The 5,479-nt window shown below is 40.2% G+C and overlaps 1 pseudogene; it reads right to left on the bottom strand.

Moving 5' to 3' along the window:
- Positions 1-5,132: 5,132 nt before the first annotated feature.
- The window catches only part of LOC109392074 (ras-related protein Rab-14 pseudogene), a 5,067-nt pseudogene continuing 4,720 nt past the window's right edge, over positions 5,133-5,479 (bottom strand).

Here is a 5,479-nt window from a genome sequence, read left to right as displayed (position 1 = left end):
TGATCTAATGTCTTGCTCTACAATACTGAAGGTAGGTACAGACTCAGTGTAATAAGGGAAGGCCTCCTTAAGGTCCAATAGTTCTCAAATGGGAACAGTTTTGCATCCCTGACCGCCACAGGAAGCTGTTGATCATGTCTGGAGAGATTTTGAGTGTCACAGTTAGGAAAAGGTAGTGTGCTATTGATATCTAGTAGATAGAGTCCAGAGATGCTATTAAACATCCTCCAATGCACAGGACAGCCCCAACAACAAAGAGTTATCCAGCCCCAATAGTGCTGAGGTTGAGAGCCCCTGGTCTAGACATCCCCCATGACCAATGCTGATCTTATCTTTATATATCATTCCTGCTTGGTTAGGAGTCAGCCAATCCATCCTGTTCTAGGGGACCTGTATGAGCATCCTGGAATGTTCACAAATTGATCCCCACACTGAGGTCCGGCAAAGCTCTGGAGCCTGGCCAGGTGTCTTTCTACTGGAGGTGCCACCAGCCTCTTGCACGACACCGATGATGGAAGGCTCTTACACGAAGGAGTTGAGATCAGCTGATATGTATCTCTTGAACAGTGTGGGATGGTCTTCGTGCACTCAGTTTCTACGGGCACCTCTAGTGTGGCTAGCTGCTGGTGATACTTGGCCACCTCCATATGGACACCCCTCTCTCCCTCTCATCCCCTCAAGTTTATTTCTATTGTCTTGGTCCCTGACCTATTTCAAAGTTTTGATCTCAGCACCTTTGCTCTTCTACTGCCAACCTAAGTTACTATAATCAAGTCTCTTTAGGATAGAGAGTATGATCATTTTCTTCTCCTTCTAGTTCTCTCTCTCATCTTTACTCTGGCATACACATTATGTCTCATTACACCTAGGGCCTTTCCTTTTGATTCCCAGGAGCTTAAGTTAGGAGTTTTAAAAGAATATAATAATAAAACGTTCCTTTAACACCCCCTTGAAGTCGAAGTCAAAATTTTCCTTACAGCCATGTGGATACCTGTGAATAACAAGGAGAGAGTCAGGACATACAACAAAGAAAGAAAAAAATAACAAAGATGAATATGTCAAGGTCTTATTTCATTACATCAGATATTTCATAAGTTTTTTTTTTCTTCTTCCTACGCTTTGGAGTTAGGAAGGAGGTAGTGGTGGTAGAGGATAGTTTTATGGTTTTAGCCAGATGTTAAGGACATCTGGTGACTAGAGGTTTGTTTTTTAAACATTTCTGAATGTTATACTCAGAGGATGGGAACTGGGAATTGAATGGTGGTTGTTGTGGTCACTCTCATAGTATTTGCTTCATGAGTAGAGGTTAGAGGCATCAGTAGGAGAGGTGGTTTTGGCCTGGTAGCAGGCAACATTTCCCTTTCTTTTTTTTTTTTAGCTGAGCCATCCTGCCACCTGTTGGCAGCTAAGCGGCAGCTCAGCTTGGGCCGGGACTCAAACCGCTGTTGCTCAGAGCTCGCACTCTTGAGCAAGCTCTTAACCAACTGAGCCACTCGACTGACCCATACCATTTCTTTATTTGAAGATGAGACTCCACCTATCCCTGATATAATGGCCATAATGATTCTAGATATAATTTATAGAGTGCTTATTATATGACAAGCACCATATTAGACTGCTTATGTTTGCTTACATTCAGTTCTCACATGCTAGAATCTGTGATGCTCTGTAGAGATGGCTCCTAACTCTTCTAGAATTTACATCATTTTCCCCCCTCCATTATCCAGGTGGATATCATTCTTTAGACTTAAACAAATGTTTCTCACATTTACAAATTTCACTGTTACCAACCCCACTATATATATATCATCGTAACTTATCCACATCAGTTAGTCCAATTTTCTTGGAGAAGTTGCTAGGTTAATGGTATTATTTGTGGCTGCAAAAGTCTTTATGTGGTAAAAATCTCCCCATCCCAAAGTCAAACCTTGGGACCTTTGCTTCATAAACCTTAGGCTTCAAACAGGTGAGTCAATTGATATTATATCTTTGAAGAAAAGGCTAAATTATCTGGAGGAATATCTTTTGGACTTGAGTCTTTGTTCCATCAAAGGAAACCTGATGAAACAGAGGACTGCATTTGGTGCTTAAATTCATACGTCAGGAAAGGAAATGCTGCCATGGGAATATACTGGATGTGTAGATTTGAAAGCTGAGGGAAGAAGATGGTGAACAGAATTCTTTCCACCTCTTCCCAAACATGATGGCCAACAGCTTTTGACTATTGCCCTGGGGAACTAAGATGTATCCTCATGGAGATTTTCTAGAATTAGACAGAGGTTGTCCATGGCAGTAGGGACAAGGCTCTGAGATAAATCAGAAAGAAGCAAAGATGGACAACATACGTTGAGGGAAATGAAAAATCCAGAGTCTTTCAAGGAAAAGAGTAGTGGGCTGAATATGGGTTGAAGAAAAAATATCAAGGATTTAGGTGGTGGGAAAAGATCTTGACTTGGGAGCCAGAGACTAGTGGCCTAACTAGAAGAGTCTGGGTCTAGAAGAATCTGGGTGATGTAGATCCAAAACAAAACCCTGGCCCAGACCACACTGGCCTCCCACATGCTGCTCCCCCATCCCAATTGTTGCAGTGGAGTGACCCTGGAAGGATTCAGTGCAGAATTGGATATGACTGGTGGTAAAGGGCTAAAACATTGGAGACACAGATGAGCAAGCCTGTACCCTGAGGGCTGTCCTGACCTATCTGCTTCAAGAGGATCTGTGCATTATTTGAAGAATAGGGACTTATCACAGCTTAGAGGGTTTGCAAGGGACTTGACCACTGTTGGAGCTGGGCTCAGGTGGGCACTAACAGGCCACAGTGTCTTGTTTTCTTAAGCTGGTGGGAAGGCTTTGATTTATCAGGAGGGTCCTCCTTTTCAGAGAGTGGGGGGAGGTACAAAATAGGGTGAATAGGAAAAAGACATAGAGTGGAAGACAGGATGTATTTTGGAAGTTTTTCTGCACAATGACATATGCATACATCCTCTGCTTTTAGGAAAGGAAGCTGATCTTAAAACAAAACAAAACAAAACAAAACCAAAAAAACACACTAACATAGGGAGTTTTGAGAAAGCTTATAAAGCAAGTTTGAAGACCAAAGAGACCCCAAATAATTCACATCTTAATTCTCCTGTTTTTCTATGACCCTTGCTTTCTGTTTTGAGCAGCTGGAGATACCAAGAATTGACTGTAAGGCAAGACTCCAAAAACTCTATCCCTGTCACGTCCTGTAAAGGGGAAAACTGTTTTAAAATTTGGAAATCTTAAATATAATAGTTTGTGAATAGATCCTTACAATAAACAAGAAAAACAGAATGACTACCTTTTATGATATTAAATTTCATATATAGTTTAAATATTCCTACCACTTAAGGATCAAACAAATACTTTAAATTCTATAAATTTGCTGTTATTTCATTTAGCCAGAGAAATCTGCCAGATAATACTTGACTAAACTTGAAAAACTTTTAACTAGTCCTTTCCATATCTATCAAGTTCAAAGATATGACTTAGTTCATGTATCAATACTCCGTAAAGTTTAGTCCTAAAAACATGGATTATACTTTCAATATTTACTAATTTTTTTCTTTGTCTATTGGCTAACTTATTTTAGGCCCATGGGCTCATGATTTTATTGCATACTAGGCTTAATTCATGTGTTCAGCCTAGATGACCCTAGCATTTTTCTGTTCATGAAGATCGCTTAAGATGAAAGGCATTCAAATAAGGTAGACTTGAGATATCTAAGCATCTGTTTAATACAGCCCCTCTCTATTTTATTTATTTCTGGTGCTGGGCATCAAAGAAAAAAAATGAAAAGTCGGCACTGCTCTCTTAAAAAATACGTCAAGGGCCCCCAACTCTTTAACAACACAGGAAATGTCAAATATTATATGGATATAAATAACTCAGTAAAACAGGGTTACAAGAACATCTGGCTTTGCACAGTTCCACGCACTCGGCTGGCGCAAAGATATTTCAGTAATACTATCCAGTCGTTGGGTTGTGTGAGACTGTGGGGCACAGAAGGGAATTTGAGTGTCGAGTGAAAAATGTGCTTGTAAAAGGGTCTGAGTTGTTATCTGTCTAATCCGTCCTAATCTGTTCAGTCATTTGCTCTGGGGTCTCTTAAGAGGGAATACTGACCCCCTCTGGAAGCTAGTCTCTTAGACAGATACCCCTGGAGCTCCAGGGTTAGGGATGGAGGGCAGAAGGTTAACGACCCTCGAGACACATGCTGCCCCAATGATAACTGGAGCGATCATTTTAAAAAGGGACATTTCAATTTTCTGAGGAACTCACAGCTTAATTTCAGTTCTAACACCGTGGAAACAATCTGAAGGGAAAATGGTGACATATGTCTCCTTTGTTCTTGCCAGCTTTGCCTCTCACCCTGTTCAGTTCCACTGTTTGGTTTCCCTTCTCTTTTTACTGCCTCACATTCTCCACTGTAGGCTTTCCTTTTATTTTTAAGATCCGACTTTCCTTGGGTGTTGGGCATGCTATCATTTGGGGAAGGCAGTTTGTCCAATTTATTGTTTATTTATTTACAGACTTAAAATTTATTTATCTATTTGATATTCATTTCACTTATGCACACTTTAAAAAGAAAGTAAAACTCCCAAAACAAATTACACAAAACCTTCACACGAGGGACTTAAGGTTTATGGTTTTCCTCGAAATTACAATGTTCAGCCTTATTAAGGATAATAAAAAGCAACATCATCCATTGCAAGGAAGACAAGGTCAAATATAAATGATAGATATACCTTAGAGCAGTGGTTCTCAACCTTCCTAATGCCGCGACCCCTTAATCCAGTTCCTCATGTTGTGGTGGCCCCAACCATAAAATTATTTTCGTTGCTACTCTATAACTGTAATTTTGCTACTGTTATGAATCGTAATGTAAACATCTTTTTGTTTTCCGATGGTCTTAGGCGACCCCTGTGAAAGGGTCGTTCGACCCCCAAAGGGGTCGCAACCCACAGGTTGAGAACCGCTGCCTTAGATCCTTCTTGGGTTCATTCCCAAATAACTCTTTTACTTGTTTATTCTATAAATATTGAGTAACTATTGTGTGCCAAGCACTGTGATAGGTAAAAACTCTCAACGCTTCCTTACCTTTAAGGAGCTTACAGCCTAATGAAGGAGACACACATGGAAGTTAACAGTTCCAATCTAATTCAATCCAATCCAATTCAATCCAATCCAATCCAATCCTAATCCATTCCAATCCAATACAGTACATTCTAAAATAAAATGAACCATCAAAAGAAAATAAATACCAGATAAAGATAATTTGCTTAACTATCTCCTACCAAACTTTTGAGTATCTAGTTATACTGATATCTTTCCATCCCTTCAGCCCTTCAAGAGCCTTCTTGGAAATCAATTGATCCTTTGTAAAATCAAATCTAGGTGAGGAAAGCACAGGTAAATAAACAGCTGAGGGCCAGCCGAGTGGCGCAATGGTTAAGAG

The sequence above is a fragment of the Hipposideros armiger genome, unplaced genomic scaffold, assembly GCF_001890085.2.
Source record: "Hipposideros armiger isolate ML-2016 unplaced genomic scaffold, ASM189008v1 scaffold_313, whole genome shotgun sequence".
Taxonomy (NCBI): domain Eukaryota; kingdom Metazoa; phylum Chordata; class Mammalia; order Chiroptera; family Hipposideridae; genus Hipposideros; species Hipposideros armiger.
This window is presented reverse-complemented; position numbering and strand designations above follow the sequence as displayed.